General features: G+C 45.0%; 1 long non-coding RNA gene across 2 annotated transcripts; it reads right to left on the reverse strand.

Annotated features, from left to right (window-relative positions):
• Positions 1-13,814: 13,814 nt before the first annotated feature.
• On the reverse strand, positions 13,815-25,053 carry LOC134481585 (uncharacterized). Of its 2 annotated transcripts, none has more exons than XR_010057281.1 (2): positions 21,436-25,053; positions 13,815-14,249 (listed from the first exon to the last, which is right to left on the reverse strand). It is a non-coding gene; the product is annotated as an uncharacterized LOC134481585 (long non-coding RNA). The 2 variants fall into 2 exon arrangements; XR_010057280.1 differs by having other exon boundaries at positions 18,875-25,053.
• Positions 25,054-25,383: the final 330 nt, after the last annotated feature.

The raw sequence follows: 25,383 nt of genomic DNA on the forward strand, positions 1-25,383 counted from the left end.
TTGTATAAAAATATGGATATTGTTCATATTCCTATTTTCTCTTCCCTTTCTGTTTCCCTCCTTCCTTCTCCCTCTTCCTTCCTCCTTCTCTTGCCCCTACTAGCCAATGAATGAGCAATCAGAGGCCCCAGTAGCTTTCAAACTCACCTGAGAGAGAAAGCAACATGGCCATTCCATTCGTGCAGACAGTTCTCCTGGAGCACCCTCCTGCTGCTTTGTGAGAAGGGAAGGGGAGATAAGGGAATCTTCCTTTTAATCACAGCTACTGCATGATGCTAAAAGTCTGCTCTTCTCTCTCCTAGGCTCCCTTCTCTATGTCTATGTAGTCAAACCGCCTTGAAAGCATAACTGAATCCAGACAACTTATTCTGGTCCCTGAGTCCAGAATGTAGAAGTTTAGTTCCTTCTGGCATTAGCTTTTGACTTTGTAACAATACTAAGAAACATACACTAGAGCTAACATCATCCCGTTGTGCTCCCTGGGGAGATATTTTCTCAATAAATATTAAAAATATGCACAAAATATAGCGGTTACGGTGGTTATAGAGGACACTCACACCTTCACAGTATTTTCTTGCCCTGAAGATCATCGTATCCCACATTAGCCATTTAATTTCCAAGCTACATCCTTTCATTTTAATCTTTCCTGCTGGACCAAAACCAAGCGATTGCTCCCATACACTGTGGGATTGCTGTACTTTCCCAGCGTCTGCTCTTTACATAGTTAGCCCTTCTCCTCTACTCCTAGCAAAGCACAAGGATATTGTCTGGATCCCCCAGATCCCTGCACCCAGGTCACACCCATGAGCCCCTCCTTCCTCCTTCCTCCTTCCTCCTTCCTCCTTCCTCCTTCCTCCTTCCTCCTTCCTCCTTCCTCCTTCCTCCTTCCTCCTTCAGCAAAGGGCATCTGAAAGGAACGGTAGCACACCTAGTTTGGACAGAAGGAAGTCGATTTTTTTAAAGTGTCAACAAGGTTAAGAAGATGGCTCGGTCAGGAAAGCGTTTGCTACGCAAGCAAGAGGACCTGTATTTGATCCCGGTAGCCATATTCAAAGCCAGGTGTAGTGAGAACTGTTTGTAATTCTAATGCCGGAGCAGTAAAAATAAGTAGGACCCTGGGACTCATTGGACAGCCAGATAGCCTGATTGGTGGACCCCCAATTCCAGTGACAAACCCTGTATCACTAAGCCAAGTTGAGGGTGCCTGACCAATAACAACCGTCGCTAATTTCTAACCTCCAAATTCATGCATTTGAATGTGCAAAGCCACTGCACATGTACACACACACACACACACACACACACACACACACACACCCCACAAAAGGAATGCCAATTTACTGCAGAGAATTGAGGAATTGGTGTTTGTTTTACATTGTTGTTTGTTTGGGAGTTTGTTGTGTGGTTTTGTTTTGTCTTAATATGGTTTGGTTTTTGAAATAGGATCTCACTATGTATCCCTGGCTGGCCTAGAACTTGCTATGTAGGTCTGACTGGCCTCAAACTCACCAATACCTACCTGCCTCCACCTCCCAAGTGCAGGGATCAAAACTGTTTCGAGATATTTTCAAAGTTCTATTTGAACAACAAATCGCTAACCTTTGAAGAATGATCCACTGATTTGTTAACTCAGTAAAGGAATTGATGTCTCAGATTCGGGAATTAACTGGGAGGCATATGATTAGAAAGATACCTGTGGTTAGGAAGTAAAAGAGGCAGAAAGACAGGATCAAGAGTAGAGAAGGCTGGAGACATGAAAGGCTGCCATTCACCTTTTTGTCCCAGTGGTCTCTACTTCCTCAGTAGCAACACCTGTACCACTCCCCTAAGGGCCCTGCCCAACAGACCCTCTTGTTCACTCTCAACAAGTTCTTGTGTTCTATATAACAATAAAAATGGAGACCATCAGATGCAGGTAACCTTACTCTCTCTCTCTCTCTCTCTCTCTCTCTCTCTCTCTCTCTCTCTCTCTCTCTCTCTCGGGTATCTCTCTGCTCTCTGACACAGGAGAAAATGCTTCTTCTCCAGTCTCGGCCGAGCTTTGCTCTCAATCTGTCTGCCACCTCCTCCTCAGACTTCTGTTCACTCTGTCACAGTCTCAGGATTGCACACTTAAATGTGCTCTGGGGTTCACGTCTTTAACAAAGGAAAACTTCCCGTAACACAGTCCTGTTTCTTTACTACCATAGCTCTGGTTTTCATCTAGAGTTGGCACTTTCTTTTATGTGGCCCGAATTGTTCAAGCCAAGAATTTTTTCTCCTTTCTCCTTCCTACTACTACTACTAATCTACTGCTTTTTCTCCATTCCCAGTGAATGTCTTGCACCTCAGCCACACTCACTTAATACTGTGGCCTGGTGGTACACCCTTCCAGTTGTAAGATGTTGGTACAATGGTCTTTGGAGATGGGCCTTTGAGAGCCAGTTAGGTAAGAAGAGTGGAACTTCATGAATGGGATTCATGTTCTTATAAAAAGAAGTCCAAACAATTTCTTGCTTTCTGTCACATGAGGACATAACTAGTAGGCGTCATCTAGAACCCTCCCTAGACACCATACCTGCCAGTGGCCTTGATCTGAACTTCCTTCCCTGTAAGAACCCTAAGTTTTCTGCTGCTTGCAGTTTAGATTGTTTTGTTAAAGTAACACAAATGGGTTAAAACATGTATACATGATGACAGCCTCCTGGACCCAGACCAAACAGTCAATCACTATTAGTCACTGTCACTTGTCTTTGTCTTGTGCACTGTAAACTCCAGATGTTCTGCTGGTCATCTTTTACCACACTTCAAATCTTGACTACTGAGTCCAGCATGGCCTTAGTAGGTACAGAATGACATGGATCTTGCCCCTGGGATGGGGCCAGCAGGTGTGAGCCTCCACAAGTGTCTATGGCTACTGTGCCATAAGGCTTGTTTGTATAATAATGTAAATATTTTCACATTCTGCTCAGGAATATCCTCTCTGTTAACATTAATGACTCCGAGACAGTCAGAGATAGCAGGAGTCTGGGAGGTGAAGGTGTGTGTGGCGAATGTCTCAGCAAAATGGAAAACAGGGGGTGGGAACTTCTAGACAGCCCTTAAGGCTGTAGAAAAGAACTCTAAGAACATGAGTTTGAAAATATGTAATTTCTCAACACGCAAAAACATAAGGAAACCATATGAATTGTCTAAGGAGCTTCACAGATCTAAAGGAACAGAAGCAGCTACACTATGAGCCAGCTTGTTAGATGGATACAAGCACAGGCAAATATAAATGCAGGCAGATTCCTGGTTCAAGGTTAGCCTGGGACATAGCCAATCCAGGTCCAGGCATGGTCAGAATGATAATTCCAGGACAGGGTCCCACCCAGCTAATTTATTGTCTGTGCTTAACAGAAGCAGGCAGATCTCTGAATTCTTCTGCAATTTTTTTTAATTGTGCTTACTGTCTGATAAGAACCAAGGTGCTGGGGTTACAGGATGCTGATTCATAAGATAAGCAAAAGGGAACCTGGAATAAATAACTGAATAGATATGTAAATGAAAAACTGGACTTCTGGTCTGCATGAGATGAGCTAGCAGAAAAGGTTACCGGTTCTTCAGAATTTTTTCTCTAAGTGAGAGCTGAGCTATCTAGAGATGTCTGGAAGGTGAATGCAGCTCTTCAAGAATTTTTCTAAGATGATTTCTGACTTGGTTGGAAGATCCAAGAATTTCTTATAGCAACTCTTCTGACTTGAGTCAGAAAACCCATAAGCTCTCCAGAAAGCTTTAAGAATTTTGACTAGCAGAGAGAGCTTTCTCAAGCAGAAAGCTAGCTGTCTCAACCACAGAGTTTTTAGAATAGCAAGAAAAAGCCTTCTGGAGCAGAGCAGAACACAGAGAACAAGCAACCTGGAAAGCCATCTCAGCAGAACACAGGCCTCCAGCTTGGACCCACAATTTGACTTTGAGTCTTTTCTTTTCACTGTTCCCAGACGCCCTTCTCTCAGGAACCCAGAGCTAGCCAAGGCTGGTCTTCGGCATTTGACCTCATAGTATTCTTCTGTTAAGACTCTCAAAGTGTCTTCAGCAATTTCAAGCAGAAACTGACACCCACTTTTCCTTCAACACTGGATCTGATCCATTCCCGTCCCCTGGTCTACTCCCCAGATATCTCTCAAATCTATCTTTTCTTCCACCACCCACTGACTGCTGACTGAATTGCCTACACAGACCTTACTCCATCCGATCTATTCTCTGCAGCACTGAGCATGATCTTTATAAAGATGCAAGTCCGAGTCCATCACACTCTTGCTAAAAACGCTCGAATGACTTCTCAGTGGTCTTTTGGGAAAACACCCAAAGACCTTCCAACTGTGTAGTGACAGGATTCTATTTTGGAACATATGCACACCCCACATACTTTTCTCTTTTGCTTTCCCTACAAGTAAATATCTCTCTCTCAATGGCCAGAAGCAACCATCTGCTCAGGGAATGATCTGGGTTGTGAGGGAAAAACACAAAGAAGATGGGAGGAAATGTGTGTGTCCAAGTTTATGTTTTCAAAATGGTATTTTGCAGCAATAGCTAGATAAGACAAGATTTTCTGAATTCCTTTTCCCTATTTTGTGACTTAATCCTGAATCAAGTCTGGATGTCCAGACCATTTGAATTCCCCAAAGTACAAAGAAGGCTTCCCTTCCATGTTCTATGGGAGAAAACAGAACACCCAGTCCATATTACATTCTTCAACATGGTGTCAGGTACAGTGAGCAGTTCATTGTTGAGATTTGATCTGTTGCTACAGAGACAAGAGAATCCACACATAGACCCAAGTGATGCTATGTGACCTTACTCCCAAGTTATTTCTGATTGTTAAATAAAGATGAATTCTGCTTATAGCTGGGAGAATTGAGATAGGTGGAGCTTGGTGAGGTCAGAGGAGACTATAAGGAGGGAGGGAGAGAAGAGGGTGAAGAGATAAGAAAGATGATATGAGCCAAAAAAGCATGGCCCTGAGGGCTGGCCAATTGGAGTTACGAATGGCCCAGATGAAATATAGTAAGTAATAACTCAGGGTTATTGGTGGAAAAGTAAATTCTAACAGCATAGAGGGTAGATATCTGCCAAGCTCTTGGGCTGTTTAAGGCTTATTATAAATATAAAGGTTGTGTGTGTGTATTTCATCCAGGAACTAAATGACCAAAGGTGGGGTAAAAACCCCGGATTGGGATAAAATGTTTCCAAAATAGTTCATGAGGCCCAGCAGCCAATGGGACATAGAAGAGCAGTGGCCAGAAGACACTGCATCTCAACCTTCAGACAAAGGTGAGTTGGAGTTCATGCAGAAATGCAACGATAGCTAAGGCAGAGGTGGAATTGGCTCTGGCCACTTTGATAAGAGGTGAAGAGAATCAGCCAAAAAGTACACACGCAGTGGGGCTACAGCCTCTGTCAACAGCAGAGACAAGGGACACTGCTACAGAAATCAAAGGATGTGGGGGACATTCCAGGTCACTGCATGACTCCAAGGCCTTCTTGTCTCTGTTGTTACAAATGACCAGTACAGCAAAATCCATGGTGACTCCCTCAGAAGCCATCTGGAGGAGCACTAGCAAGGAGACTTAGTCTGAGAGAATGTTTACTCCGAGGACACTGCATAGACTTTGACCTCACTCTCGGCTTTAAAAAGGCCAAGACGTTTGCCTAAATTCCCTGCTTAGAACAAAGGGAAACCTGTGGTGTGTGATGTGACATGTGATATGATGTGATGTGTTTGATGTGATGTTTGATGTGTCTGTATTCACATGTATACACATATCTATTTACGTGCAATTCTAGTTATAAAGGGGATTTTATTGGATTGGTTTGCACCATAGGAGATTGGAGGTTGGGTAGTCCAACAGTGGCAACTTGCATGCTGGAAAGTCAGAGGCTCTAATAGCTGCTTATCCTAAGTCGGAACCCTCAGACACAACCTGCATGCTGGAAAGTCAGAGGCTCTAATACCTGCTTATCCTAAGTTGGAACCCTCAGACACAACCTGCAAACTCTCCAGGAGTCATTGAAAGACTGAGGAAGCGAGGGGTCTGATGTTACGAGGAATGATCAAGGCATTAACAAGCTTACCCATGAGGAATGGAGCTAGCACATTCCAGTGGACCTTCCTTCCATCCTTCTTGGCTCCTGTCCTATTGTGTGATGCTGCCTGTCCACATCCCCTTCAAGATGAGGCCATTTTCCAAAAGGATGAGCTTGTACCTTAAAGCAGAAGAAATTGCCTCCTAAAATCACCTTGTCCCCTCAAGCAATAAGGACCTCTTTCAGACCACCTTCCTGGACCAAGGTTGAGACACTGACCAAGACCACACCTAGACCCAGACTGCTTAATTATACATACACATACCCTTTACATAGGTCTCCTCGGCAGTATCCTATAGCCTTAGACTCTCTGGGCCCTTCTATCTGTTCTTCACTATATGGACATGGTGCATAAGTCTCTCTTCTCCACTTTTGGCCCTTCTTTGCCTCTTTGGTTGGTGCACTGAGGGCACGTGGACGAGCCTAGCATATTGGGTCTGTCTGAACCTAGGCTTTTACCCTGAAAACACTCGGTTTAAGTTGAAAGGCACAGGGCAGCCCAGGGTCTTCCCATCCTAGCAGAGCACATGAGCATCCCGGTCTCACTATGTTCAGAGGTGGTAGATGCTTATCACCCATTCAATAGGGAAAGGTAGGTGGGTAAACAAGAAAAAAGGACTTCTTTCAGACCACAGTCACTGAGGGAGGATTAATCGTTTTTCAATTCACTGCTACTAGTGTGGTGTGGGTGTGTGTCTGTTTGTGTGTGAGTATGTGTATGTGTGTGTATGTATGTATGTATTTATGTAAATATGTTTTTACATGCATATGTGTGGCTGGAGTACATCTGTAGAGACAAGGGCAGGACACAAAATTGAGGCACCAACTGATGTTCAATATAAATTTGCTAAATCAACATCAAAAGCACCATAAGTACTATAAATAAACAATATATATATACATATATATATATATATGTATGTATCTCCAAGTCCCTTTTCTTAAACCTGTATGGAAAGGGCTATTTAGATTATTTTTCCTTTGGATCTTTAAATAGTTTGCCTCTGCAAAACTTTTATCAAAATTTAAATGCCTTAAGAAGGAAAATATTTAAGCACCTGTCACTAAATTTGGAGAGAATTAGGATAGATAACTGAGAAGGGCCTGGAAGTCAGACTCTAGCTTATGAGTAGAGAAAAGGACAGGACAGGAGGAGCAGAAACCCTGCAGAGAGAAAGTGCAGGTGTCAAAGGTAAGCTCTAAACACCGTTTCCACTGTTTTTGTGTAGAGTCCCAAGGGGCAACTGCCTCTCTGGAGAAACAGATTACTGAGACAAATGAATGGGCTCAGGCTACAATAGTCAGAAGCAAAGGAGCTAGCCTGGCTGGAGGGCTTTCTGATTAAGAAACAAACTGTGGCAGGGCTGGAGAGATGGCTCAGTCTTAGAAAGGTTAGGCTCACAACCGAAATGACAAGGCTTCTTAGGAGCTAGCTCTGTGGCCTCAAACTGTTTGCAGCCTGGCCACTGTGAGATGTCATTATCGATGTAGCAAGCCATAGAGGGTGGCAAAATGGGACCTGCAATATCTGTAAGGGGACTGGGTCCAGTGGGCAGCCTCCAGTGTGAAGGAGCCTTGGGGAGGAGGTGCGGAAAAAGCAATGAAGGGTGGAGGAAGGAAGAGAGAAGGAGCAGAGGGGTTGGGAGGGAAGGTTAAGCATCTGGAAAATTACTGCAGTCTCAGGGCTTTAGCTGCCTCAAAGCCCAATGAGTCATCAGCTGGTTGCCTAGGCAACGGCTATTTTCCTTCTGCTGCTGATCAATTTCATCTGCACAAATGTCCCATGAAGCTGTGAGCTGTAAAGATAATGGACCTGAGTCACACAAATCCCTGCCACACGAGGTCTGCATCTCAATGCTCCAAGCCAGACTTTGAGCAAACCCAGCTGTCTCCGACTCTGAGGTCTCATCCTAACCACAGAGAGGGCAGCCCAAGACGGGGCAGGAACAGGCAGAGGAGGGGACAAGCCCAGGGACTGCAGCTACCCGACCTCCCCATCTCCAGTTTGACAGGGGAGACACATAGCAATCTTTGTTGCATAAGCAGAAACTCGTGTCTGAAAGCACCAGGCATCCTTATCTTCTGACCTACCTCATTGGCCTGCACACGTTAAATAATCAGAAATTTGTTGAGCAACAATTGAACAGATGACTGTAGGTCGTTGTGGGTTTCTTGTTTGTTTGTTTTGTTTTGATCCTCTCTAAGACAATTCTGTGAAATTAAATCAATCCTTAAACCTCCCCCGAATGATCTAAATCCATTCCTAAGGCCACTTCTACACTACAGATATGGCAGTAGTTATAATGTGACAAAGTCAGAAATTGTCATTACTTTTGTGTTTTCTGTCATTCAGTCTTGTAACCCCTCCCCCAAAAAAATAGATCTGAGTTTCATATACACATGGTCAGCCCGTAACACAAAAATGAAATACGTGCCACACCCTTCATACGTTATCAGTCATGACAAAGCACATTCCATACATGTTCTCAGCACATCAAGTATTTTATGATTCCCATTTTACAGATGGCAAAAGTGAGTCTAAGAACAGTAACATATCATGTGGATGGTAACCTCAGCCTCCATCCCGGGCCAGGACTCTGCTCCACCTCCTGATATCTCATTTGCCACTGTATCCCCGTAGATGGCATTTCCAAGAGCACACAACTCTTCCTTCAAACAGCCTGGATGCCACGTCAGCCTGAAGGGTTTCCTCGTTTTCCAAGCACCTCCACATAAAGCCTAGGTATTGATGTGATCCTGTGAGCCTCCATATGGTCCTGTTTGACAACTAGGCAGATATGATCTGACATGTTTTAGATGCAGAAAACAGAAAACAAAAGAGAGAGAGAGAGAGAGAGAGAGAGAGAGAGAGAGAGAGAGAGAGAGAGAGAGGCTAATGACTTGCTTGAAATCATCGGACTGAACCCACCTGGGCCACACACGTTGCTGCTCCAACGCTTCTGGACACAGTAGCCCAAGAGCTGTCTGGATCAACAAGTCCCTGAGGGTCACAGTGTGATGACCACATGCCACCTGCTCTTCAGAGCTGTCCCTAGGAAGCTTCAGAGGAGCAAAGCACTGATGCATTCTGTCAGCTAACTGCAGGAACCCTCTCCTCGAAGCCATAGTAACAGTAACACAGACTAAGATTGAAGAGGAAAATCTGAATGTCTGAGGAAGAACCCAAGCTCAGAGCTTAGTTCAGGAAAAGCGGTACCAGATATTTCAGCTAATTTTAGCCTTCCCTTCCTCGTCCCAATTCCCCAAGCCCCAGCCCACGCCCACGCGTCCTTGTCACCTTCCAAAAAGAAATGACATTGCATTATACACACCGAACTAAAGAGGCTTCAAATCTTACCACTATGAATGTGATTCTGGAAGAGCAGATCTTAAAAGGTCTCTACCCATTGGCCCACAGCCTAGATCGGAAGGAGTAATAAGAAAACACGGAATTATACATTCTAATGAGAATTTTTATGAGATGTCTATCCAGAAATTGAAGCACACAAACGAACCTGTTAATGTTGACCCAAAATGGCAAATTTTGCCAGTTTGCTGCTACGTGGTTTCTTGAACCATCTTACTTTAAAAAGAAAAATCTTAATTTAAAATTAAGTTTGAGAGGGGTTGGGGATTTAGCTCAGTGGTAGAGTGCTTGCCTAGCAAGCACAAGGCCCTGGGTTCAGTCCCCAGCTCTGAAAAAAAAAAATTAAGTCTGATTTTAGTCCACTGTTGTCTTGGGCAATTCTCTTGTGTCAACATAGCCTCATTCATCTGGGGTCTCTACGACTTTTGCCTCCATGTTTGAGCCCATGTGTTCTGTACATGTATCTGCGCACTGACAGGAGCAAGCACTGGGTTGAGGTAAAGACATGGGATGCTTGCTTTCCCTATACAAACTCATTCACACCTGCGGCAGGTTCCTAACACAGGTGTAATAGAAACAGTAGTGCTGTTCTCCATTTAGAGATGAAGAACTTGATGCTTAAACCAGCTAGAGAATTTACCTAGCAACTCCTGTGAGCTAATAAAAGTGATCCCACAAGTAGACCTGAGATAACAACCAGATGTCAGCACTAAAATCATAGATGAGTTCATTCAACAGCGTTTCCATCGCTTTGTCAGTGATAGGCTGCTACCACTGAGCAAATAGGGAGAGAAGCATATGTTGAACCCATAATGCTATTTCTTTCTTTTTTTTTTTTTTTTGGTTCTTTTTTTTCAGAGCTGGGGACCGAACCCAGGGCCTTGCGCTTCCTAGGTAAGTGCTCTACCACTGAGCTAAATCCCCAGCCCCCATAATGCTATTTCTTAAGAGACCAGTAATAATGACGATCATCTTAATTTTACTTTAGCCATAATTCATTCCCTGTTTTTATACACGGTTTAAAACTCTCAAAACTCCTGAGTGAGGTAACCCAATCACAGAAAAACACACATGGTATGCACTCATTGATAAGTGGATATTAGCCCAAATGCTCGAATTAACCCAGATGCACAGAACACATGAAATTCAAGAGGGATGACCAAAATGCAGATGCTTCCCTCCTTCTTTAAAAGGGGAACAAGAATACCCATAGGAGGGGATAGGGAGGCAAAGTTTAGAACAGAGACTGAAGGAACGGCCATTCAGAGCCTGCCCCACATGTGGCCCATACATATACAGCCACCAAACTAGATATGATGGATGAAGCTAAGAAGTGCAGGCTGATAGGAACCAGATGTAGATCTCTCCTGAGAGACACAGCCAGAATATGGCAAATACATAGGCGAATGCCAGCAGCAAACCACTGAACTGAGAACGGGACTCCCGTTGTAGGAATCAGAGAAAGGACTGAAAGGGCTGAAGGGGCTCGAGACCCCATATGGACAATAATGCCAACCAACCAGAGCTTCCAGGGACTAAGCCACTACCTAAATACTATACATGGACTGACCCTGGACTCCAACTGCATAGGTAGCAATGAATAGCCTAGTAGGGGCACCAGTGGAGGGGGAAAGCCCTTGGTCCTGCCAAGGTTGGACCCCCAGTGAATGGGATTGTTGGGGGGAGGGTGGTAATGGGGGGGAGGATGGGGTGGGGAACACCCATATAGAAGGGGAAGGGGAGGGGTTATTGATGTTGGCCTGGAAACCAGGAAAGGGAATAACATTTGAAATGTAATTAAGAAATACCCAATTTAATAAAGATGGAAAAAAAACTCTCAAAACTCACTATGTTAGAAATCAAAATTATTTACAAACCCAGTCAAGAGACCTTTTGGGTTTCTCTAACCCACTCTGGCCCTCAATTGCGATTGCAAGATGGTGGTTGGTCACTGCTTTTCTAGGAATGTGTCATTGCACTGAGCCTAATGATGATCTACGAAGCAATGTTTGGATATGAAAATTCAAATTATTTTAATGATTGTACTACTGTTTAACTGGGCTTAATAAAAATACATTATTTTAATTCAAAATTAGCCATGGTCCAAGTCTAACCTTACATGGGATCATGTATCTGAAGGAAAGTAAGGTAAAGTGGAAACTTAAGGATTCTTTGGGAAGTCGGTTGTGTTGATGGTGTTTTGTTGGGGCAAACAGGTGAAGGAGTGTTCTCTTGAAGTGAACACAGGTAAAAGGCTAAGACAGACTAAATCAAGCACATGAAAGGACATGTGATGAAGGATTCTTTGCTAACAACATGCATATACTGGTCCACCTGACATTGTGTAGTTGAGCTCTCTTTGTTGGGACTCCATAGAGAGAAACACACCAAAACGGTTCTGGTGGTGTGTTGTGGTTTCTTGTCACTTCCTTAGACTCGGGCTGATTAACAGAGTGATGTCAGCTGAGACAGACACATGGCTAAGACAAGACACTTGGTAAGGCAACACCCGTGGAGGACACGAGATGTCTGGAGGGGGTATAATAGGTCCGATGGACAGTGACAGAGGCTTGCTCATAGAGCTCAGTGTGTAATGCCTATGGGCCTCGAGTCTCCGCTGACCTTTGCTGCACTGAGAAAGGCACAGCTGAGAACGTCTCTTGGTGTTGCTTCTGGTCACTCCTGCTGACTTATGCCGAGGCTGAGGCCTGGCTGTCTCTGCTAGGTCATCCCACCACTACTGATTTATGTTTGCTATCCTGACTGAACCGGACTGCTGGTTATCTATGAAGTGTTTGAGCGTATCGAGCTGCCGCTGTTGACCTGTGAGAGGAGCTGCACATTTCCAGACAACACAAATGGGATTCGCTCCAAAGAACCACTTACACAGGTCCACTTCGCCTGTAGCCTTTCTTTCCACTACCTCTGGTGGGTGGTGGGCTGAAAGGGAGGTTAAAGCATCTAAGAACCAACATTAAAGGTAGACTTTGGGGGCTGGAGAGATGGCTCAGTGGTTAAGAGCACTGACTGCTCTTCCAGAGGTCCTGAGTTCAAATCCCAGCAACCACATGGTGGCTCACAACCATCTGTAATGGGCTCTGATGCCCTCTTCTGGTGTGTCTGAAGACAGCCACAGTGTACTTATATGTAATAAAAAGTAGACTTGGAAAAAAATTAAGTTACAGTAAGATTAGAAAACAAATACGTTGGCCTGCTATCTAATCTCTTTAACTATTTATATCTAACCTATAACTTGGCTAACACCCTCATTACACTCGTGGGCTAATAAATTATGTCATTGTTTCATCTAAAAATGCAGGAGCAGGCCTACCAGTGGTCTTACAAGAGGCAGAATGGTCTCATGTTATTATAGTTTTTCAATATTAAAATTTTTGGTAAACTTGTTTGCCTCCCTTAAAGCTATTTAATTTGCTTTAGTCTAAAATTATACTTATAAAGTTCAATATAAATCACATTATCATATTTCCCATTTATTGCTGTGTATGTGTTTCCAGTTATTTATACTATTGGTTTATGTATTTTCTTAAATTAAGTTTTATTCAATATAGACTTAACCCCTTGGTTATAAAAATATTAGGTTTTTAAATATTAATCTTAAGATGATCTGGGAAAATCCAAAGACAGGGCATTGAGTTAAAACAAAAAAAAAAAGAAAAAAGGAATTATTAAATGTGGGTGCGTGGCTGGGGAATATTATCAGAGTAATGGCTCCACGTGACAATGAGATGAATTTGGACATTTGCGCCAAAGCCAGTCCCTGGGCAGCTTTGCCACGGAGCATGTGCAGTGGGGCGTGTGCAGTGGGGCGTGTGCAATGGGGCGTGTGCAGTGGGGCGTGTGCAGTGGGGCACGTGCAGTGGGGCGTGTGCAGTGGGGCATGTGCAGTGGGGCGTGTGCAGTGGGGCATGTGCAGTGGCGCGTGTGCAGTGGCACACGTGCAGTGGCACACGTGCAGTGGCACACGTGCAGTGGGGGAAGTTGATAAACTCAGACACTGAATCCAAGGGTGCTGACTGTCAGTATGGATGGTTACAGCAACCCGTTTGAGAAGCTTTGAAGAACTAACCCGAAGCGGACTGTGGGAACTGGGACAAGATGACAGATGTGCCAAGGGTTAAAGAAGCCATGGAGCATGTGAACTGGGAAAGAGAGGAAGCACGAGAGACCAAAGAGCAGACCTTGAAAAGGGGCAACTGAGGGGGCTGTGGTGTGGCCTAAGGGGAAACGCAGCCCTGGAGAATGTGTCCTAGAAAGCTCCGAGGATGACTGGTCCTCCTCGCTGGCGTTCATAGCGGGATTAAATGAGTCACTCACAGTCAGGTTTCCGCAAAAGCGGCCTTTATGTGTGGGAAAGAAGCTTCCCGGTTGGGGATTTGGCTCAGTGGTAGAGCGCTTGCCTAGGAAGCACAAGGCTCTGGGTCCAGTCCCCAGCTCCGGGGGGTGGGGAGAAAAAAAAAAAGGAAGAAGCTTCCCTGAAGGAAATGAGGCTGACTGGAACCTGAAGATAGGACAAGCGAGGCCAGGGATAGTTGAGGCAGCGGAATTGAGCTTTTCGGGGAGGGGAACGTGGGAGAGGGACACAACAGGCTGAGAACGATGACAGTGAGACAGTATTTCATAATTTTTTTTTAAAGGAAAGTGAAGTTCAGGAAGAAAATGCTGCATACAGAAGCAAAATGGTCGTTGCCAGCGCTTTGGAGACTCCCTTTGAATGTGATCCCGAGGGCGGACAGACGTCAGAACATAAACTCAAACACTGGAGGAAAAAAAAAACACAAATAGAAGGAGATTATTTTTAGCCTCATTATTTCCTAACAAATCAGTTCTGAGAGCTTTACTTGGAATTATAAAACAGTATGTTCATATTATGTAAAGTTTTGAAAATAAAAAAAAAAAAAACAGGAAACTCACCTGAAGTTTAGACATCAAGTCATAGTGTTGTGATTTTTCTCTTGGCTTCACTTCGGAGCATTAACCCTTAAAGTACCTTAGTGAGGAGACCTTCAAAACATCCCAGCACTCCTTAAAATTTACCTACAGTCTCCCCTAAATAATTGACTTAGTTCAAAACATTCTTTCTAGAACAATGTGAGAGTAAGTAACCAAGTAATTTTTCTTCTGTCCACTTGAGACATTTCATTACAACCTGGTGTTGAAATTGAAAGTTCATCCAGGGTTTTTCTCCTTCCAGCGCCAGGGATTCCCACAAGCCCAGCACAAGATGATGGTGTAGGGTTAATGTAGTCTAGTGTCTTCCATTTCACCTGCCCAACCGGTGTTTCCACACCACAGCAGCAAGGCAAAACTCCAAACCGAGAATGCCATCATGGGCATAGATTTTTAGACCCTCATCCTAACTCCCTGGTAGGCAGTCTTCTCCTGTTTGCCTTTGGAACAAGATGTTGAACTCTCAGCTCTTCCTACATCATACCTGTCTGGATGCTGTCACGCTCCCCCTGCCTTTACGATAATGGACTGAACCTCTGAAGCCAGCCCCAATTAAATGTTGTCCCTATAAGAGTTGCCTTGGTCATGGTGTCTGTTCACAGCAGTACAACCCTGACTAAGACACTTGGGGAAATGGAATGGGACTGGGAATTGACCCATTGGAAACAGCTTCCTTCCAACTTCCACAGCCCACAGTAAGCATTTTCCAGCCTCAAACTCTCAAGCCTCGATGGCTGCCTGAGCTTGCTGAGAGAACAAGAAAGGTTCTAGTTTGTTTAATCTGCTCTCACATTCAGGGTAGCCTGAGTAACACTGGAAAGGCTATGTCACTCCAGTGACCATCCTCCTACTTCTCTCATAGCAAACCACCTTCCTGTTTGCTCTGGACACGTGAGGAGAGGGTTAAATGGCTAAGTGTGATTCAGTTCCAGATCCAAGATTTCTGTCAGAATTTACCAGGGAAAAGGACCACATAAATTGGTGGTAAAGATGAGTGAGGATTTAAAACTTCCAAATGTCTATATTTCTAGTGATAAAGGGCATTCAGAATGCTAATAACACCGGAAGGAGAACCACTTGTTTACATTTTGCCACAGACCCCTTAGAGCCGCAAGCCCTAACAGCAACCTAGCACATTGTGTGTTTATAATACTCGTCTAGGACATTCTGACTCTATAGTGATCTATTTATAGATCTAAAACCAGGTATTCAAATTACTTGTTATTTCTTTTCCATAGATTCATGGACATGCCTTTATCTATAACATGCTATTCCAAACTGATAAAAAAGAGACACCTCAGCTCTTGAGGTCATACCAATCCATGTGAAAACTACTAAGAGGATTCAGTTCCCAGTCTCACAGGTGAGGAGACTGAAGCCCAACAGGGAAACATAATGGCTCAAGCCACACGGCTGATACAAACAGAGATCTCTGATCTTCCCAGATGCTACTTCAGAACTGTCTGCCTTGCCTTCTCCCTCAACACTGACTGCTTTAGAAAACACATCCCCTGGGAACCTTGGAGCCATTGGTCCTGATGCTGGGTCTGATGTGTGTCACCACGACACTAAGAACAGAGCAGATGCAACCTCCCATCTGTAGCTGTTCTGCCCACTTCCCCTGTGGAGACTTAGAATTTAGGATTCAAATTTTAAGTGGCCCAAAAAAAGCTGGGTCAGCACTCATTAATAAACAATGAAGTTCAATTGCGTTTAATTCTCTTCTGGTCCCTCCTGAATGCACAAGCAAAGTGCTTATAACTACTTCATCACTGGAAACAGGAGGAGCAGAGGGGTGGGGAGCAAGCCCACTTTTCCATGGAGATTCCACAACCACAGGTCCTTTGAGAACATTGTCGAACACCTTCTGGGTTCCATGTCAATGCCTTGCACGGAGTGCAAAGGCTCTTTGTCACCAACATCGGTCCTTTGAGCATCTGTTTTGTCCTCTCTGACCATATCTGAATAAACTTGAATAAAATCAAGTTTAATTTAGACACTCTAACTCTGATCATTTTAAGGACTCCAAACAGATAAGAACTAAGAGGAGGAGGGGACAGGGATAGAGTTTGATGGTAACAAGTACGTGAATTCAGTGACTATAAAATAGGGCAAGTCTTGGCCAGAACGTGGTGTTTACCCATTTATGTTTTCTTTTTCTTTCCCTCTAGAGGCACCTCCTCAACATCCCATACCCAATATCTACACCTGTCTAGCTATGCTCTCTCACTTTGGTTCACTCAAACTTATAAGCTTAATTAATCAATTCCTATGCTTCTCCGAAACCTCATGTCCACATGTATAATGATATTGACCTCATAACTGATGGGAAATTGAATAAGATGATGAGTAAAAAGTACCCAGAATGGTGCCCAATATTAAACAATTCTCTGTGATTATTAAACAATGTTTATTTCTTCTACCGCTATTATCTCTTAATAATGTGTTCTTTCCCTGGGGTATTTGTAGTCAATGGATGACAACAGACTGCTAAATTGAGGTGAGTAGCTTCCTCATGGTGGGTCTTCTGACCAACTGAAAGAACAGTAGGCAGCCAAGGATCTTCCACATTCTCCTTAAATCCCACTTAGGGTTTACAGAAGCTTGTCCCAGGTCTGAATTTTCTTCCCAATGGGGATCACATCTGCAGCTCAGCACCTGAGGCCTACATTGCTCTGCTGCCCATGAACAGGCAGCCAATCATCAGGTAGCTTGGTGGGGAGACACAACGGGCCAAGGGGCAGTGAGGCAGTCAGGGTCTTGGGTGTAGCTTCCATTACCAAGAGCCTGGCTTCTCTAGCTGACAGTCAATTCCAGTTTTGCTGGTTCTCCTTGAGAGTCCAGGATAGCCCAAGGTCAAGCAGCCCAGGGCCTCATCTGAAATTCATAAGGAAACCAGCAGTGCAGACTCTGCCCAGCAAATGTCAGCATAAAACTGCTTTCAGCTCCAGGGAAGCAATATGACTCAGGATCGATGGATGCCAGGGCTGTCTTTTCCAGCCCTCCTCTCCAGCCCCACAGTCGTCTCCTCAGCCAGGGTTTGCAAAAATCCCTCCCCTAGGCTTAGTGAATACTGAAAAGCTAATATTTGCTAAGTGTTTATCATGTACCACATGGTACACAGTCAGATGTTTCATGTGATTCTTCCCTAAAACCTCATGAAAGAGACTTTTTTTTCTCCATTTTGCAGATTAAAAGATGCTCAAGAAAATGATCATAAACCTGCCTTTTTGTCCTCCTGTCTTTCTATCCTTCACCCACTGTCCTCCACTGTGTCATCCACATGGACTACTAGCCAGTATCTATCTGTTCTGAGTCTCTTCCAAGCCAGTCAGGAACCACTTGAAAGAGTTCCTTCCTGCACCGTGAATCATAGAAAATCCTTCACAGATTTCCTATTAGATCCAAATTAAGTGGAGGCAACCTGATCTTGTACCCTGGACCACTCTCAGCTTTACTCCAACCACACTTCTAGTCCCCCAACATGGTCTGTGGCCAGAAGCTGTTCGGCACAGCTCTCTCTTTTCCTGCGCCTCCATCCCCATATCCACCATCCCTTTCTGGTGTCCCCTTTTGTTCCTTAGCAAATGTCTGTTGAAGACTCAACTCAAATGTCAATTCCCCTGAACTCCTCCTTTGATGGTTAACCTTGTCAATTAGATTAAATTGAAAAAGACCTTGTCTGGTACCAAATCATGAATGTTAGGGAGGGTTTTTCCAGAGACCGCTAACCAGTAGGCTAGAGGCCAGCTGGAGCAAAAGGGAAGGGGAGGAATCCTGAACACAGGGACATACTTTCTCATGACTCTGTGAACTGAGCCCCCTTTGCAGTCCTATGTCTTTCCTGCATGATGTTCTGCATCTCCACAGCCCAGAAACAGGGAAAACTAAAACTGGGAGCCACAAGAAAATGCTCTTCCTTTAAGGTGTTTTGATCATGTATCTGTCCTTCCTGCTGGGTACAACAGCTCACGCATCATTGCCACTGACTGGCTTGTTACTCTATAAAATTGTGCACCATTACGTGTTGGTGAACAGCCATGATTAGCCTGGAACTCTCAGAACAGAGGCTATAGCGACTCCACCCCAACCCCATCTTTCGGTTCCAGTTTGTTGAAGATGCTTTACACACGTGGGTGGAGAGGCATTTACTTGTTTATCTGCAGAATCAGGTAAGCATCTCCTATGTGCCAGGCCCTGTGCTGGAGCGCTGGGAAAGCAATGTGAGTAAGAGACTTCCCAGAAGACTCCTTGCCTTGGTTTAACACTTATATAATCAAAGGCTTTCTTGCTTCTTTCTTGACTTCCTTCCCAGAAAACAAAGCTCAACTGCAGAGCCTGCAAAATATCACCCAGTTTCATCCTGCTTAACCTCGACACAAGTGTCCTCCATTTAACTGCCACACTGTTTACAAAAAGGAGAAAAAAAAATACCTTCATCGTCAGGTCAAAATCACAGCTTGGGCAAGCATCCAGTCAGATAGCCTGCAGCTCCTTGGGGATCTTAAAGCCATCATGATGCTCTCTGTTCAAAGTTCTGTAAATTGAGTCAGCTTTCCTGATTAATCACAGATCCGTTAGCCTAACCGTGCTAAGCAGAAAGCATGGAGGCTCAACGTTGGGTTTTCCCCCCTCTAGAGTCAAGGAGGCATAGCATTCTGCTGTGTCATTGTGCTAAGTCTCTGTTGGAATCTTTGTCTTCTGCTTGCTCTGATTGTCCATTTGCTTTGTACTATGCTCCGTGGTCCTCTCTACTGATGGGCTTTCATTCAAACCTGGCAGTCAAGGACTCACAGACCCTGGACAACAAAAGGAGTCAGCACTCCTGAGCACAGAGGCAGCATCTGAAGATGGCCAGAGCTGGAAAGTCTAGAGGCTCGCCCCTCTGAAGCCCTCCTTATACAGAGAGAGACAAATGGTCAGGGAGAGGCACCCACCCAGTGTCCTATTATAGCAGAGTATAACAAAGTCTGCTAATGACAACAGCAATATCCTGGCTACCCTTTACTTATCCTTTTGGTTCTTAAATATATGTCTGCTAATTTGAAGGCAGGCTGAGGCCGGAGGCTGAGACATGATGGCTGCTGACAGCAGAGAGACATATATTAGAACTCACAGCTAAAGAAGCAGCCCGAGGAGGGAGAGAAAGATCCCGAAGACAAAAGACGTGAAATGAGAATGCCGAATTCTCGTCTCTGGAAAGTTGTTGATTCATTGAGGAATAGTAAGAAGGCCAGGCTCAAGACACTGAATACAAGTGTCTTCAATAGAGTTTTCCTGCTGTGAACAGACGCCATGACCAAGGCAACTCTTATAAGGACATTTGTTTGGGGCTGGCCTACAGGTTCAGAGCTTCAGTTCAGTATCGTAAGGTGGGAACATGGCAGCATCCAGGTACGCATGGTGCAGGAGCTGCTAGAGAGGTCCACATCTTCGTCTGCCAGCCTCAAAGAGAAGACAGACTTCCAGGCAGCTAGGAAGTGGGTCTTAAAGCCCACACTCACAGCAATACACCTATCCCAAGGCCACACCTCCTAATAGGGCCATTCCCTGGGACAAACATATACGAACCATCACAACAAGGCAAGGATTCAGAAGCCTCAGGTTGCCGTAAAGACAGAGGTGTTTGGGGTTCACCAGGAAGATGTTCTAGGAAACAATGAAGATATTCAGCTGGGATCAAAATAAAATTACCTGGTAACAGGGAAGACGGAGCCTCAACTGGAATCTCTCATCACCAAAGGAAGCGTCCAGTACTGGAAATGGGTTACATCCAACCAAGTTCATGGCCAAAGGGATCCCAGGGAACCCCTAAACGACACAGGCTACTGCCAAAACCACTAGCAGCTCTCCACAAACTAATGGCAGGGCCCCATTACTGATGACACCTATACAACTCATTGAACATGGTTAGTGCCTACCTAGAGGCTTCACCCCTGAGGACTACAGTTCATGGTACTAGAAGATACTCTACCTGCTACCAAAGGAGAAAGGTAAACATTACCTAACTACAAAGCTTTCAATTTATAAGAGTGACCCGCCTGCAAGATATGCTAATATAACAGTAGTGCAAAGCTTGCAGGAGTGACCAGTCAATATCCAATTAAGTTTAAAACCCACTCCACAAAATGGAACCCATACTCAACGCTGTTTGGGTGGCCAAGAACCTGGGATTTGATAAGCCAGAGACCTAAGGGAAGCCCTGCTAAAGGGATGAAGCAATACGATGACCCCTAACAACATTCTTCTATTCTCATAGATCTATGCCTTGCTCATGGATCTATGGAAGGAGAGGTTTCTTCCTTCAGCAAATGGGAACGAAACAGAGATCCACAGCCAAAGACAATGCACAGGCCTCGAAACACTCAGCCCTAAAAGGGATGTCGTTATCAAATCTCTCACCTCAGGGCTCAGGGAACTCTGCAGAAGATGAAGCAGAAAGAGCTTAAGAGCCAGGGGGGATGAGAGACATCAAAGAATCAAGACCTTCTAGACACTCCAGGGCTGGTGTGCGTGTGAACTCACAGAGCCTGAGGTAGCGTGCACAGGTCCTTCACAGGTCAGCACTAGATGATGTCCTAGAGGTAAAAGGAGAGGCAGATCTATGCCCCATCCTTAACCCAGAGACTAGCTCCAATTCATAGCCACCTGTAAATGAAAACTTAGCTTTCTCCAAGAGAGCCCCACTGGGGCAACAAACACTTCTTAAGGATAAACCCCATGCCCAGCAATAGTTAGTCAACACAAAATTAACTAGACAGCGTCTTGGGAAGTTCTTTGGCTCTTCATGCTAAGTACTTTTTTTCTACCTTACAGAGCCTTTGAGTATCATGACTTCTGGTTTGGGGTTTTTATGGGATTCCAGTGTGTGCATGCATGTGTGTCTCAGTGTTCCACATGCTTTTTCTTTGGCTCGATTTCTTGATTGGTTGTTTTGTCATAATCTAATTTGTTTTGTTTTTATTTTTTTATTGTATTTTATTGCATTATTATACCTTAGATAGCTGTTTGCTTTCTCATGAGAAACAGAAAGGGTGTGGATCCAGATGGGAGGTGGTTTGGAGAGGAACTGAGAAAAGTAGGGGGAGGAGAAACAGTAATCAGAATATATGGCATAAAACTGTATTTTCAACAAAAAGAAAATAATTTTACACCCAGAATCCCTTGCATCAGTCTCCTACTGCAACAAGTCACCACTAATCTAATGGCTAAAACCACACTTCTTTACTATCATACTGCCCTATAGGCTAGAAGGCTGACCTGAGTCTCACTGAGTTAAACCAGAATGCCTGCCGGGTTTCCTCTCTCCTGAGGGCTCCTTCAGTGCCCTTTCCAGAAGCAGGTTCTGGTGTTCCCTGTGTGGTGAACTTGTCTATCTTCAAATCCAGTAGTAGCAGGTTGAAGGCCTCTCATAGCACAGCATCTTGACTCCTCGGATGCCTCCTTCTGCCACTTACAAGACTGGAACAATCCAGAACACCCACTGTAACGTTCCAGTCTAGGATTGGCTGATTGGTAATTTTAATTCCCTCTGCAACTTCAGCTCCTCTTTGCCATGTAACCTAAGACATTCACATTCTGGATATCAGGGGTTGGGATTTAGTAGAGTGGTAGAGTGCTTGCCTAGCAAGCCCTCAGCTCAAAAAAAAAAAAAAATTCTGGACCTCAAAACACGGTGGACATTTTTGGAGGAAAGCCATTGTTTGGAGGGTGAAAAAAAAAAGAAGGCCTGTCTCTAAGAAAAAGAAAAAATGAGTAAGAACTACACAGCTTCCCACAACTCCTAAAAATAGCTCTGAATCATCTCACTCTCCAACAAGAGTAAGGTGACATGACATGTCACCAGTTAATACCTGCCAGACACAAAGACAAACCCCAGAGACAACTTTTGTCACACCCAGAGTTTGTATATAAAATGCCCACAATTCAAAGATAGCTAGGCGCATACAAGAGCCCATGACACCTGGTGTTTTTTTTCCACTTCCCCCCTCTAGGACAACCCCCCCAAAAGATAAAACACATCCCAGGGGCTCTATATCCCAGGGTCGTCATCACCATGGTTCATGAGATTGTTCTGGAAATAAGTCTTAAGGAAATTACTCTAATGCTCTTCTTGACTGCATTCCACTACAGAAACAGTCATGGTGAGCCAACACTAAGCAGGCCTGGGCTTCAGAGTCAACAGCAAAGTCTTGCAAGTTCTCCATCACTCTCGATAAGCCCACACCTCAACAAGGACATCACAAGACAGACAAACAACAAAGGGACAAGAAAAGCAGGCTGGAATTGCCACCTGAAGCCTGTAAACCATAGGTGTTGGCAGGTGGCAGGCCTGTGACAGAGGAAGGAGCTACAGTACTGAGCAGACCTGGCTCCCACAACCACAGCTACTGGAATTTCAAACCTTCTGTCTCTTACTCTGTGTGTGTGTGTGTGTCTGTGTGTGTGTCTGTGTGTGTGTGTGTGTGTGTGTGTGTGTCTGTGTGTCTGTGTGTCTGTGTATCTGTGTGTGTCTGGGTCTGTGTGTGTCTATGTGTGTCTGTGTGTGTGCCTGTGTGTGTGTGCCTGTGTGTGTGTGTGTGTGTGTGTGTAGGTGTGTCTGTGTCTGTGTCTGTGTGTCTGTGTATCTGTGTATCTGTGTATCTGTGTGTGTCTGGGTCTGTGTGTGTCTGTGTGTGTGCGTGTATGTGCGTGTGTGTCTGTGTGTGTCTGTGTGTGTCTGTGTATCTGTGTGTGTCTGGGTCTGTGTGTGTCTGTGTGTGTGCGTGTGTGTGCGTGTGTGTGCGTGTGTGTCTGTGTGTGTCTGTGTATCTGTGTGTGTCTGGGTCTGTGTGTGTCTGTGTGTGTGCGTGTGTGTGCGTGTGTGTGCGTGTGTGTCTGTGTGTGTCTGGGTCTGTGTGTGTCTGTGTGTGTCTGTGTGTGTCTGTGTGTGTCTGTGTGTGTGCCTGTGTGTGTGTGCCTCTGTGTGTGTCTGTGTGTCTGTGTGTGTGTGCCTGTGTGTGTGTGTGTGTGTGTGTGTGTGTGTGTGTGTGTGTGTGTGTAGGTGTGTATGAATTCCTGTGTATATGCATACAGAGACCTGAGATGGGGACATCGGGCTCTACACTTGGTGTTTTGTGACATAGTCTGAACCTAAAACACGACGATTTAGTGAGCCTGGCTAGCCAGAAAGTCCCGGGGGTTCACCTGTCTCTGCCTCCCTAACACTGCGGTTACAGGTCCACTGCTGCTCCAGCCTTTACATGGATGCTAGGATCTGAATTCGGGTCTTAATCTTACATAGCAAGTGCCTTACCAACTGAACCGCCATCTCAGCCACTGCTAAGTGAGTTTTAAAGGACATCAGTGAACCGAAAGAAGACACACGCCTGGGGACAGTTTGGTTGGGCTTTGGGTATGGTCTCTTCCAGTTTCCATTGCAAACTGATCTTCCTTTTGGGGGGGACAGTTGGGGTCAGGGGGTGCACAAGCACTGTATTGCTGAAGAGAACAGATGAAAGGCAACCCTTTTCACCTCTCCTGGAACATAGGGTCGGGGAGAGACTCTGAAACTGTTTCAGTTCAAGGTACAGAGCATTTCAAAGCATTGTACTCTGAGGTAGTCCTCTCGGAGCCCTCTAAAGAGATCAGATCCAGGCCTGATGCATGCCCATGAGAAGACGGTGCACTCCTGAGGACGTGTACAGGGTCACATTAGGATGAAGGAAAAACCCTCCGTCACTTTCCCTGCCAATGGAGGCAGCTTTTTTGGGCTTTTTTTTTTTCTTTTCTTTTTTCCTTTTTTTTTTGTTTTTTTTTTTTTGTTTTTTTGTTTTGTTTTGTTTTGTTTTTTTTCTAATCTGTTCAAAGCCTTCATGTATGCCAGTGTCTGCCCCAGACCAGGGACGTTTTGAGAATTGTTCCAAATGGGAAAATAGCTTTCATGAGTTTGAGAACCTATCATGTGCTAAGCACACTACATGCATCATGTCGGTATTTCCTTAAAGATCTGTGGAACAGACCTCGGATTTTGAAAATCTCAAGTTCAGACATGGCAGGTAGCTGGGTCAAGATCACACAGCCAGGAGGCAGCAGGGCTTCCTGTCAGTGTGGTGAGACAGCCTGTGGGTGCCAATGCCTGCTTCTCGCAGATCGATCCAAATCCGTAAACTCGACCTTTTACTGGATTGGGGGAAGGGGGGAGCCGCACATGTGAGGATGAATTTCTGGAGTCTCCGCCACACTGGCTTCTCATAGTTCCCAACTCTGTAATAGTTCCAGAAGAATCTGCCTGAGAGCCGGACTCCGGGATCATGCACAACATAACTCAACAGGAAAGGTCCTGAGAAGCGGTGGGAATGAAGAGCTCTGTTAGAAGGTGAACCCACACGTCCCTTCTTCTAGAGCGTGAAGCGATTCTGTGAAAGAAATCTTGTCCCCTACATGTCCTTCAGGTCATTCCCGAATCATCCACACCCCCCACCCCGACTGTCTCCACCCACAGACACCGAGTACCGGGTAGTAACGCCTTTGATTGCCATGCTTTTTATGGGATAGTGAGATTCATTTTTAGATCTTCCTCATTAAAGGAGAGAGCCTTGAAATCAGCACATACACCCACGGCACTGGATCAGGTGAAGTTACCAGGGCAACGGCAGCCGCCTCTGACGTCACCGAGGGAGGACACCTCCGCGCCTTCACCATCACAACCCCCACCCCACCCCACCCCTGCTTAGCTCCTCCGGTTTTCAGATTTATTGATTCCCTGAGTTGCTGCGCTCCCTGAGAGCTGTCTTCCTACCCCCGCCCTCCTCACTCAAAGCAGGAAGGGAGGACACAGTTTTTATCACTGATACCTTGGAGTCCTGGCCACCCTCTGGCCAAAATCATCCCCAACCCCTTAAGGGGGAAGTAAGGAAGGAGTCCTGAATGTCTCTTTGCCCAATTATCTGTGACTTTACTTT

This window comes from Rattus norvegicus, chromosome 13 (genome assembly GCF_036323735.1).
Source record: "Rattus norvegicus strain BN/NHsdMcwi chromosome 13, GRCr8, whole genome shotgun sequence".
Taxonomy (NCBI): domain Eukaryota; kingdom Metazoa; phylum Chordata; class Mammalia; order Rodentia; family Muridae; genus Rattus; species Rattus norvegicus.